Genomic DNA, 13,450 nt, shown 5'->3' with positions numbered 1-13,450 from the left:
GGAATAATCGACTTGCATGATTGCTCCCTGTTGTTGGAGGATGTAACCCTGGAGGGTGGGGAAAGGAGATTGGCTGAACTCAAGCAAACCTTTGGTAATGTCACCTAAGTTACAGATCTTAGATGTGCTCACAAATGGCATTACACAGTAGCAGCAGCCCAATAGTAAATAGATGAGTAATGTAGCTAATGCTAATATAATTTCAGTGAGCTGAGCTCCATCTGCTGGTAGTCAATACACACAGCAATTATATTACTATTGATAATTTCTTCCAGCTCTGCTATGCTGCCTGAAACCCCTCTTGCCCACGATCAATAGCTTACATCACTATTATCAAGGAACATGTGCCCTCCAGCGTGATGCTGAAGGGCCATGTAGTAATTAGGCCATACATGAGTCGCACAAAACTATCATGATCAATGTTTCTGCAAAGTCTCCAGGCTGGAAACTATCCCTGACCTCTAACCAAACTGAGCACTATACTAATTAATTTCATAATTAATTAAATGGAAATGTGCCTCCTCTTAGAAGTCTTTGTTTTATTTTAAATCTTTAATAGACCATCCCTCTTCAACCCTAACACAAGAGTTTGGGCTGCTGGGTAAGTACATAAATGGGAGGATTCCTTTGTTAGCCAGACCTGGAAACCTGTCTTGTGCTTCTTAGTCAGTGTACAAAGCATTAAGGTCATTGATAAAGCCAGAGCTCAGCATGCATAGTGATCATGCTCTACTGACAATCCCATAATAACTAAAATAATGATTAGCAACAGTTAACATTCAGTATTTAAAATGATCATTATTTAGTCTTCCGAATCAATGCCCACTGAATGAACCCACAGTTCTTCATCACTACTCATAGTTTGGGTATAAGTGAAAATCTCATAATAAAAAGGATGTATGGGAAATGGTTGGCTTCTGCGAAAGTAGAAAATAGAACAATTTAGGGGCTGCTTGGAGGCTGTTAATTATTCATCTTCTCCTCCCTCCCCCAAACCCCCTTTTCTTCAAGAGAAAATTTACTGTTTGTGTAAAAACTTGAAAGCTGGTGGTTGGTGACTTTTCAGCTTATGTTTCCAGACCTGGTTAATCCATGTTTGTTAATCCATACTTACAGCTGTGTACCCAAAAGTTAAAGTGGTAACAACCAGGCTTATAACTTGTATGTACCATCAGTTTGTTTATCTGGGGCTTTTTAATTTGAATACAAATAGTATATTTTCCATTTTGCAAACTAAGTTGTCTCCGCACCCTTAATGCTAGGAGCAGAGATAGTTTGCATACTGTGGAACAACAGAGTCATGAACTGACTGGTCAACCACACACCTCATTTGGAACCGGAAGTACACTGGCAGGCAGCAGCAGAGACAAAAAAACCAAAATTGTACAGTACTGCGTTAAACCAACTACTAAAAAAAGGGAAGCTTAAAAAAAATGACAAGGTAAGGAAACTGTTTTGGTGCTTGTTTCATTTAAGATCGTTAAAGGCAGCACTTTTCTTCTGCATAGTAAAGTTTCAAAGCTGTATTAAGTCTATGTTCAGTTGTAAACTTTTGAAAGAAGAACCACAACATTTTGTTCTGAGTTACAAATGTAACTCTAGTCCCAAGGTGTTTGTAATTCTGAAGTTCTACTTTATTTCTAATGCCTGGTGCATCACACTACTGCACCCCAGCTCCACCCAAACCCTGTAAGGATCAGCTTGGCTCTTTGCAGGACAGAACAAGAAGGGCACTATGCAATCCACAAGGGGCTTGCATTTGTCCAAACAAACATTTGCCCAGAGGGGAGCAAAGGTGGAAGTTCCAGCTAAGGAGAAAGAGGAGGGTGTGGTGAGAACAAGGCTAATTTCCCAGCAGCAAAGTAGACTTTGGGCAGAAGACAAAGGGTCATGAGGCAGGGAGATCTGTAGGGCTTTGAAGGGGAGGGCAGGGCAGTTGAAGCAGGAATCCATTCAGAAAGCTTTTTAATGGACCTTATACACATACAGTATGTAGCATCCTCTCTGACTGCTGCCATGTTAAGGGCTAGCCTGGCCAGTGACCAGGAGAGCTGGGGTGGGACCTAGCTTATTGGAATAAAGCCAGCCAGGATTCCCCACAGAAAGCTGAGAGGGAGGAAAGACTTCTCATTACTACCACAGAGCTTCCTAGGGGCTGATGTACGCCCTGCTGCTACTGGAGGGAGGGGGCAGGGGAAAGGGAAAGATCAGACTAATCAGGTTCCTGCCCCGGGACTCCTGCACCACCCACCAGAGTGCGAGTGTGTGTGTGTGTGCACCTGAGCCTAGGGGAGGGAGGGAACTCTATTCTCTTCTACACAGTGGTGCAAGAGGTGTAAGGCTTCTTTTCACACACACACACACTCTCTCTCTCTCTCTCTCTCTCCAGATGAGTCAAGTGACATTAGTGGGAGCAGGAATGTTCAAAGAGTCTGCATTGAAACCACTGCCTCTCCGGTTCCTGAAAAATCAGCACACAGATCATAGGCGCCAACTTCATGGCTGGAGCACCCACGGGGAAAAACTAGTGGGTGCTCTGCACCCACCGGCAGCCAAGCTCCCTGCCCCAGCTCACCTCCTCTTCTGCCTCCTCCCCTGAGTGCGCCGTGTCCCCACTCCTCTGCCTACCTCCCAGCGCTTGCCGCAGCCAGACAGCTGGTTGGTGACGTAGCAAGCTCCAGGAGGGAGGGGGGAGGAGTGGGAACAGGGTGCACTCAGGGGAGGAGGCAGGGAGGAGGAGGGGCCAGGGTGGGGATTTGGGGAAGGAGTCAGAATAGGGGCAGGGAGGGGGTGGAGTTGGGGAAGGGACTTTGGGGAAGGGGTTGGAATGGGGGCAGAGCAGGGGGCGGGGCTGGGGGTCGAGCACCCACCAGCACAAATAGGAGTCAGCACCTATGACATGGATGAATTTATTCCCAGACACTTCAGGAGCCAGCTCGCAACTTGGGGTGACAAACTAAAACCAGACAAGACTAATGATGACAACCACAGTCCCATGAGCAGCACATGGCTGCTTAAACACCCCTCTTAAATCCATACTCAGCAAATTCAAACGCTTTCCATGCCCTGTTGTACTTAAGTTGATATAGCCTTCGGAAGCACAGGGAGTCTAAAGCGAACGTCGTGGCAATGGGAAAGAGTGGAAAAACCCATGCTGTAGCAGTTCACTGCGTCGCACTAAGGAGAAAGCCCTTGCACATCAGTGAGTAAGTGAGTAATGGTGACTTTGGACTCTTACAAAGTTGTCTTTGGTGAGTTTGTTTGGAAAAGAAGAGTTCACAATAATTTCAGAGTGCACTAGCAAATATTAGGTAGCATGTTTTCTAAGAGTGCTAAGGAGGTCGCAGTTATTCACAAACTTACCAGTGTTGTCTGTGCCATTAAATCTTTAGGGAGGAGGAGAATGGGGATTCCGTGGAATGAGCCAGATCCTACCTACGCTGCATCAATGAAAGTCCCAGCCCTACGTTTGGATGGGCATGTTTCACAGCCATTACCACTTTCCTCCATCAGGGAGCAGCGAAACACAATTTTTGTACAATTCCCTCCTCCCCCGTTGGTTTCTTACATATTGTTTTTGGAAGGCTCCTCTCAGACACACATACCCCATCTCTCTCTGGCCCTTACGCAGCCCCCCGGCCCATAGTATGTGATGACCTCACACCACCCCAGCGAGGTAGGGAGGTGCTATTCTAAGGCCCAGCTCCAAAGATGATTTCAGTGGATGTTGGGACCCTAAATACCTTTGAGAATCTCAGCCTAAATACCTTGCCCAAGGTCACACAGAGGCTGTAGCAGAAGAGGGACTTGAACCCAGCGCTCTGGAGTTCCAGCAGTGCCTGAATCACTGGACTATCTGTCCAGCCTAAAACAGCTTTAGCCTTGTTCCCTCTCAACAGCCTCCGCTCCCTCTGTGCTGCAGAAATGCCACCCCCAGAGTCTCTGCAGACTCTCAGCCACTGTCTGGTCTGGACTTGAGCTGTTTCATGGCCTAATAGGTGTCTGGGTTTGGGGAGACAACTCAGTCTCTAGCAAGGAGAGTCTCCCACCCAGATAAATCTGACAAACAGAATGTTTACGCACTTACAGAGAGATGTGGGACTGGGACAAACCCGAAAGATGGGCAAGAAAAATGGATGTCACCTCTCCTTCACCACAGATGTCCGGTTGTAGCCACCAATGATACTGCATAAAGAGAAGAGAGTTTGCGCTGGCCTGTTGCAGAAGGCCAAGTGCATTTCAAAATAACTTTATGACAACCTGTAAATTCTAGGAGTGTAAGGGATGCACTCATGTCCTGGGTTTGCCGTGTGCAGCACAATACACCAGTTCCAAGGGTGAGTGAGAAAGGAGCGTAAATGTTATACATGGGCTCAGGCCACAAGCTTCAGATACAAGTTTTACCCCCTTCCTCCCCAGAAATGTGCCTGGGGGGGGGGGGGAAAGGTGATTGTATTTATGAGGTGTAGCAAAGCCCATGATAAATTGCCCCTGCTGCCCCCCTGTGAGAAATTGGGAGTCAGGTCCAGGTCTGATTTTGATTCACCCTCCCACATCTGAAGTTTGAGCCTGTCCACATGGCAGGGGCAGGCAGGTTGGTTCTATTCGATCTCTAGTCAATGTTAAAAATGACTCAAATCCCTCTAGTGCTGCAGTCAGGGAACACAAGAAACATGTCAGTGCTGCCCTGGGGGGTGGATTACCAACATTCACAGGAAAACCCTGTCCATCAATGTAAGACGCATCTCCACTATGGCACCACGGTGACATAGCTGTGCCTCTGGGGGTGGCCAAAGCACTGGAGGGGTTGTCAGGACTTTTCCCCAGCCCTGGCCACCTGACTGGAGTTGCTAGTTGAAAAGCAGAGATGCTGCTCAAGAGCAATTTGCAGACAGACAGACAGTGCCCATACTATTCGTCTTACCATTTGTAGGGTTCTTACCATTTGTAGGGTTCCAGCTGTGGCTCCCCTCCAGGACAAAAGCCACGTGCACACTACGCACTGCTGGACTTTGCTATTTTAAAGAGCTGGCAGCAACCCTACAATAACAAAAGAACACACACACACACACACTCTCTCTCTCTCTCATTGTTGCAAGCAACCCTACAATAACAAACCCATGTTTGTGCGCCAGGGAGGGGAAGAATTTGGTTGAGACATCATTTTCCAGAGGTAATTAAATCCAGCGAGAGGGAATGTTACCCAGAAATGAACATTCTCTTGACAGGGCCCTTTTGAAGGCAGTCGTCCTGGTTAAAAAGCTGCCCTAAGAAGTTCAAATTCACAGAATCAGCCGATCGTTAGTGTGTGCTGTAATGAAGAGCTGTCGAAACCAACGAGACTTCAAAGGGTTCTGTTTGCTCCATACCGGCAGCAGCAGCTGAAGCTTCAAAGCCCGGGCCCCAGTGCTGCATCCAGACCTGTTCCAGCCAAGTAGAAATGAACAACAAAATTACTTGAACTTCCGAACTCTGAGGCTGGCTCCTTTCAACCCTGCATTTTGCAATCCCGGCTGAGTGCCGTCCAGCTGAGCTGTGGGCGGGTGAGGGTAGCGCTCCGTGCACAGCTCCCAGAAGAACACTGCCTAATAACCAGCTAAGCCACCCACACATCCTCTCTCTCTGGAGGTCTTCAGTCCCTTTGAAAAAGGGGAAGGGCCCAAGGCCATGTTGCTATATGCCAGGAAAGATCCCAAACCAGCCCCTGCCAGCTCCGGAAGGGGCCAGGGCCAAGGCACAGACTTCCAGACTCCAGCCAAGGACAGCAACAAAACAGTTTGGAAGTGGACCCCCGCCAACGGAGTTCCGAGTTACAGCCTGGTACCCTGTGCGCTTAGAGGATGCTTTGTAGGTTAACCCGGAACAGACCTGGCTTCTCCTAGCCATGCAGCTTTGCAGGGTACAAGTCTTTAGGCTGCACTGCAAATGACGCTTTTGTATATTCTACCTCCTGGTCAACCCCCTACTGAGCCGCTGCACAGCGGCCACCTCTAGCAGGTGGCGTCCCCTCTGTTACACAATCCCCAGTGAGGCTTTTATAGACACAATCCACGTTCTTCTGTCCTCCCTCAGGACACGCACTCCCTTGCACAGAACAAACGTGAGACTTCATGGTTTCATCCACAGGGTGTCCCATCTCATTTTCAGCCTGTTTCTTTGCTGTTTAGCTATAGGCAGAAGCATGGCTGGTGCAGCAAACCTCTGAGCCCAGCCTCTGCAGTCTGGGTCTGTTCTTCTGGCCCAGGAGCATAGGGACAGAAAAAGCAAAAGCCAATACAAAGAACACAGCAGCTTTTATTGCAGACCTTTCCCCTCCCGCCCTATGGCACCTGGGGGTGGCACTGCTAGCACAGTAGCTCAGCATTGCAGTGTTACAAATATTTCACAAGTTCCACTTGCTAATGGAGAGGAGCTGGCTCCCAGTGCTGGGGTAGGGGTGCCAGCTGGTCCCCATCTGCAGCCCACAGCAAGGGGGGAAGAAGTAGCTTGGGTCACTCTGAACCAATGTTATTAGCCCGGAGATTGCCCGGGAGACAGAGCTGAGCACTAGGGAGACTGGAAAGAATTACAAGACATGAAAATAAAGCCCAGAACAGAACTCCTGACAGCTGGGCCCAGAGAGCGTCGCCTGCAGCCCTGGTGGTCAGTGGTTGGGAAGAGCTGGCCGTGAGAACACACAGCACCTTCCAAACTCAATTGACAGGCTTGTCCCCTGGACTCTGTGTCCAGAGCAAGAGTGGCTGGCCAGGCATGGGCTGTTCGGTTAGTTTGTAGGTAATTTGCACAAAGCCTCTTCCCCAACACCCGCCAGAGAGGATCAGCGTGTTCTGGAGCAGAGTTAATCTTGTTCCGTGGCTCATTCCACCCCGGGCATCTTTCATGAGCGAGAGAGAGATGGCAAACACATAATGCCAAGGCCATAGGCCCTGAGCTCATTGCATTTGTGGGCCCAGCGTGAACCCAGGTCACCAGGGGATGAAAGGAAACGAACACAACTTTGTTACAGACTACCACCCCAGGGAGCGCTCTGATGATCAAGCTTACAGCTCTGCCAACCTCAAAGAGTTAAAAACCATGAGTCAGGGCCCCAAAAAATCATGTGACTGGCTTAAAAATCATGAGAGTTTACAGGAGTAATAAAAGTGGTGTCTTTGTATTTGGGCTTGGAGCCTTACGATTCACATTGTCACGCTTTCCTCCATGCCCATATAGAAGCTAGAAAGATACTTTACCAAAAAAAAGACAGAAAGAAAGAAAAATCTGAGATGCTCATGTAATAGCATGACTCCAGGAGCAGGGCCTTTAAGAAAACCTTCCATAACCACAAGACTCAGAGCGGGCAACACTTCAGAAGGGGGGCTGAGAGCAGCACTGGGTAGCTGTCAGACCAGAATATTTCCATCCATTCTATGACGGCAAACTGGTCAGCCAGGGAAAACTGCAGCACACACTCCTCAGGCATGCACAGGAGTTACAGGAGCTGAACAGAGCAGGCATTTCTGAGCCCAGGAAAAAGATGCTGTAAGTTTTAGGCCTGGGATTTAGGAGGTTAGAAGAGGAGCACTGTGCAGGAGAACGGGCCCTCTCCCCTGGAATAAGTATGGACAGAACAATACACTCCCCAGCTGGAAGATCAGGCAATGCAGCAGCAGTTTGTAAAACAGCCATTTTAGGGTTACAGCTGCTTGTCTGTGCCAAATTTAAAGGGACAGTCCCCAGAAAGGCATGCTGGGAGAGAACATCCCATCTGGGCCTGTCTTAATAACACCCCATGCGCTGTGTCCCCAGAGAGCCCCATCTGATACCTGTGGCTGCAGCCCCTCCCCAGAAGTGTAGTGGTGGGTAAAGGGAGCTCAGACACTTCTCACTGGAGAGAGATGAATGATTAAGCAGGACCACAGCTGAGCAATGCTGAGCACCTCCAGTCCTGCAGAGATAGAACCCCCTTTGCACTTGCTGCTTCTCTCTGTTCGGTCCTGTTCCTTGGCACAGCCCCACTGATCCCCGGGGATCGCCTTGCTCTTGAATGGAGATGCTCCAGTGACACCGTCTCCACCAAGTCCTGCTCCCCACAGGCCTGTAGCTACATGCCGAATGAATTCCCAGGGCAGGAGCATTCTCTGCCATCTTCTCCTGTGCTCAGTGGCCTTTAAAGGCCAGCAGTTTGTTATTCTTAGATACCACGGCGATGAGTTTCCTGGAAAGACCTTAAATAGATTTGGGTTTATTGTGCATGGAGCTGGCTGTGGTTATTAGCAACAGCCCATGCCACTGTAAACATTTTCACATATGCTTCAGAAAGAAAAGATATTTAATCTTTCTTCTGCCAGGGCACCAGTGAACTCACAGCTCCTATGATTGAGAACCCAGGGCAGCCCTTCTCTTCCATTGTGCTGCTGGGTGGGGAGCAGCCTTTCTAAGAGCTTACCTTTGATGTTCAACTCCTCCCCTGCAGCTCTGTGACATCCGAAGCCGTTTTCATAATTTCTAATGCCCAGACTTCAGCAAAAGGGCCCAGCAGGGACTTGGGAGTGGTGTTTTTGCTGGAATGAGCCAGAGATGCAAGGAGTCGAGACTGTAACTGGAAAGGGTGCCTCTGTTCTGCTCACGGTCTTATGTGTTGGTCCCTATAATCCCAGGAAAGGGGAAGGCAAGCGGCTGCTAAATGTGGGAGGAGCGAACTGAGTGAAAGTCTGTGCCATAAATGGGACTGTTTGGAATCCAAGATGTCACCAGAAATTAAATGATTATTCTTTGTGTTGTGGTAGCACCAAAGAACCCCAGTCATGGACCAGAGTTCCATTGTGCTAGGCGCTGCACAAACCTGCCCCAAAGATCTTACGATCTAAGAGTAAGACAAGTGACAGTAGGTGGATGCAGGCAGACAGACAGGGAGGACACACACAGACGCTACTGGTCAGCATGAGAAGCAGTGGTCACAGTACATCCCATTCTCAAGTTTTTTCTAAGCATCGGGAGAGAGGAGAGTTCAAGGAAGGATTTGAAGGCTGATGAGGTAGCTTTGCAGATGTTTGCAGGCTGCTCCTCCCACGCATGCAGGGCAGCATAGGGGAAAGCAGGAAGGTGATTGTTGGAAACGTTAACAAATGGGCGATGAAGGCTGGGCCCATGGGCGGAGATGAGCTGGGAGTTGACACTGGGAGCGTATAGAGGTGATGGGCAGGGAAATGGAAGGGTGGGTTTTGGCCTGTGCTTGGCCTTCTCTTGCTCTGCTCTCTGAATTGATTCTGATTGCAAGATGGGCCTTGCTCTATTTTCCAGAGTGATGCTGTCACTACAAGCCTTGGATGGAGGTGAAGTGACGTGTCACTGGCTCTCTCTGTCAGGGGGATTGATACACCCCAGGATGTTACCTGAGGATCGAGCTGCACTCAGCTGAGCTCCCCAGTGAGAGCCACAATGGCTGCACAACAGTCTGGGCTAAATTAACCTCCCTCCCCCCAGACTAACAGCTGCTTCCCATATGAATTATCATTATTAGCACCTGTGTTTATTATGGTGGAGCCAAAGGACCGTCTGAAGCTCCCGCTGTGGAGATGGGGGGACCAGGGCACTGTGTGTGGTTCTAGGTTAGGTCGGTCTGCCAGTAAGGCAGGATGTTATGCCCAACTAGCAAACTCCAGTGCCAGGGTCTAAGCAGGCATGCCCGACTTTGGGCGCATACAGCCAGGAAATCCACCTCAATAAGCAGGACAAAGCATTCAGCTCCGCTACAGCAAAGCATCCTGCAGACATATCAATCTGCACTGATGGCAGGTAATTTATGACTCTTGTGACAATACCCAATAAAGCCGCTGAAAGAAATAAAGCCACTGACACTGTTCAGAAGCCATTACTGTCCCTCTGCCTGTAACGCAGCAGCAGGGGGACAATCAGTCTGGACCAGACACATTATATGGATAGAAGAAATGTGTTCTGCTCAGGCCCCTTATTTAGGAAAACCTGAGTGGCAAACAAACTGGCAGATATGCAGCACCAGGATAGATGGACCCCAGCGCTCTGCCCAGCCGGCCAATCCTCGTGTTTTAACACCCGAACATTCCAGCAGGGGGTTGAGGTGACACGAGCTCTGCACCCAGCAGCAGCCCCTCGGGGACTTCGAGCCTTGTACATGATGCTGCTTAGCATTATCCTCAACATCTGGGACAGATATTGAACTTAGTTACTCTGAGGCCAGCCTACCGGAGGCCATGGCTCTGGAGGAAGACTTCTTGGATGGAGATCAGTATCTGACACAGTGTTTGAATAGCCCATGGACTGAAAGTCCTTTTGCCACACTGACACTTGTAGTTAGTAAAAGTCTTTAATTTTCTTACTTAAATAAAAATCCACCAGACTCTTATTTGGGCAGCACTTTATCTAAAGAGAAACAGGGCTTAGGATGTTCCTTGTGCTGCTAGACCTTTCTGGTCAGATCTGCCTCTTGTTTAAATCAGCCAACCTAAGCCTGCAAAGAGAGTGCTGAAAGGGCAATTATCTGGTCAAATTACCTTAAACTTTCGTAGCCAGTGACTAAGTGCACTTAGGAAAGAATTGAGTTCAGAAGCTGGAACAGACACAGATCTCGAATACTAGTCTGGAGAACCTGCCTTTTCCCATTATCCTATATTAGATTGTAGAAGATATTCTCTTAAGATACATTTAAAGACTATCAGAGAGAACAGCTTTCAAGGGAACATTATCCACTTGCAGGAAATTAAGGGCATTATCTGAGTAATTTTCTGCCTACTTCTTGCAGTAAAACTAGAAAAGCACCCAACAATCTGAAACTGAACTCCAAGCTCGTCAACATTCTTAAAATATTACAGCCTGTCAGAATAATGTCTTCCTTGTTCCCAGCTATGTGGCACAGATTGGACAATGCACTCTGGAGGCAGAGAGTCCAAACAGCCCGAGAGAATTGTACAGGCTTTGAAGGCAGTTGTAAAATAATTTCCTATTTTTCGTTGTGCTAAAATGTGCTGCATCCAAGTTGAAGATACAGTGAATAGTGATGGAATCTATTTAATCGACAGCTCTGAGCGCTAGCCCAGAGACCAAAATAAGACTTTGTTCCTGTCAGCCTTGCAGAACCAACACAGCTACGGGAGAGGGAGCTGGCTTGTGTACCAGCAGAATTTCTAGCTAACTTCCAAACTGTTGGGTTATCTCTGCCCTGCATTGACATTTGTGCAACTTCATTGCCTGAGACGCCTCTAGTTCTGGCATGAGACATGAGAAAAATACCCAGCTTGACTCTCAGATCCCTGGGGGAGCTTGCAGGGCTGGCAGGTAGGAGAAAAATAATTGGTTTACTTTTACATTGAGCAGATTTGTTCTGAACATGGAGATCCATTAACTCTAGATTCCCACAGTGTCATTTTGGTAGAATCACTCTTCAGAGTACAACTGCACGTAAGAGGCCTGGTTTTCAGAGTTGTTGAGCATGTTATGAGACTGCTCCACATCTGAATATAGGTAAATAGCTAATGGATGAGGTACTGTCATGAGCCAAGCTTGTTATGGGTTGAGTTAAAGTCCCAACTGAGATTGATAGGTGTGAACTCCCCCTTCAATTAACATGACTGCAAGCATAAACCTCCTCCAAAAAAACAAAAGGTGTGAGTGAACCCAACCAGGGACTTTTAGATGAGTCATGTTTTGGGTAGGGGTTTGGTTGGGAAGGGAGATCATACGAGACAAGAACAGGGAGGGAGGGAGGAGCAAAAAAGCCAAGCCAGAGCATAGTGGGACCCTGGATAAAAGATGGTACGGCAGCAGGCAGCTGTAGTTAGTAATATTGACACTATACACCCCAGAATTTAGGATTTTGTAGAAACTCAACACCAAGAGAAATGTTGCCATGGAAACTAAAGAAAGAAAGAACATTCTCCTGCTGGGTTTGCCACCCTACCACGGCAGCATCCTGGCAACTCCTGTGTGATCAGAAAAAGAAGCTGGTGAGAGGCCGCAGACAAGACGTGATCGGACGAGGCGATTCCCATTGCCCAGCCTGACAGGCAGAGAGTAAACACAGAGTGGGAAGGGTAAAAAGGAAACGCAAGCTTTGAGGCAGCCAATCAGGTTTAATATTCAGTTATTAGCAACACAGGCAAGCAACCCTGTTTTTAACAGAGATCAGTTTTTATCGGACAGTGACCCTGGAAGACCCCACCCCATTAAGGAAACGCATGTAGATTCAGACAGGTTTGTTTGTTAAATAAGAATAATCCTGAGCTCTTACATAGCGCTTGTCACCAGCAGACCTCACAGCGCTGTACACAAGAGGTCATTATCAATACCTAGGGTGACCAGATGTCCTGATTTTATAGGAACAGTCCCAATTTTTGGGTCTTTTTCTTATATAGGCTCCTATTACCTCCCACCCCCGTCCCGATTTTTCACACTTGCTGTCTGGTCACCCTGTCAATACCTCATTTTATAGACGCGCTCAGTGCCCCTGCAATGGGGGCACTCAGCCTTTAAAGTTTCAGAGTAGCAGCTGTGTTAGTCTGTATCCGCAAAAAGAACAGGAGTACTTGTGGCACCTTAAAGACTAACAAATTTATTTTAGCATGAGCTTTCGTGAGCTGCAGCTCACTTCTTCGGATGCAAGACACTCCTTTAAAGTGTCTCTCAGGAAGAGACCACACCAAAAACCTTCAGGGAGGAGCGGGTGCCGTTTACTGAGGGCCCAGCACTTCCCACCATTGCTGGCTTTGAACAAATTTCCTTTCCTTTTGCTGAGGACCATTGGCACGTGGTGCGACACAGCACATCAGTAACCGGGGTTGAGCAGTTCTGCTTCCCTCCCATCGCTGCTAAGGACCCCACCACTTTGATCCTCCTTCTCACTTGGCTGCTGCCTGTGGAAAGCCAGGGATTCCTTCACATGGTCTCCCTTCTCCCCAGCCAAGACAGAAAATCATGGCTTTTCAGTTATATTCATGCTCCTGCAGAGACGGTTCCAAAATCCCCATTTATGCCTATCTGGTTCTTCTCAGTTTTCTTGCTGTTTCAGTCCAGCAGAGGTGGCTGTTTCCCCTCTAGTCACTGACCCCTGGCCAGCCCTTTTAGCTCCTACCCTGCCACATGGGCTCTTCATTCACCCTGCACATGGTTGCTAGATGGTAAGAAAAATAATGCTCAGGCTGGTCCTGCTGACTGGCTGGGAGGATGCTTGGCTGGAAGGTTTCATACCTTCCAGCTTGCGCAAGGATGCTGCAGCAGATTCTTGCTTCCACATAACCTGCTCAGCCAGCTAAGAGTCAAAGTAGTGTTTCCATTTCTGGGAGGTCCCAGGGATGTGTATTGCAAGCCCTGACAGCTTAGCTGACAGGGTGGGAAAATGCTGGATCATTAGCAAAGAAATCCTTTCTCCCAAGTGTTCATCAGGCATTGGAGTAAAACAGGAGTTAACAAAAACAAAACAGAGTCTTAAAAGGTGTAA

Source organism: Mauremys mutica, chromosome 2 (genome assembly GCF_020497125.1).
Source record: "Mauremys mutica isolate MM-2020 ecotype Southern chromosome 2, ASM2049712v1, whole genome shotgun sequence".
Taxonomy (NCBI): Eukaryota; Metazoa; Chordata; order Testudines; family Geoemydidae; genus Mauremys; species Mauremys mutica.
This window is presented reverse-complemented; position numbering follows the sequence as displayed.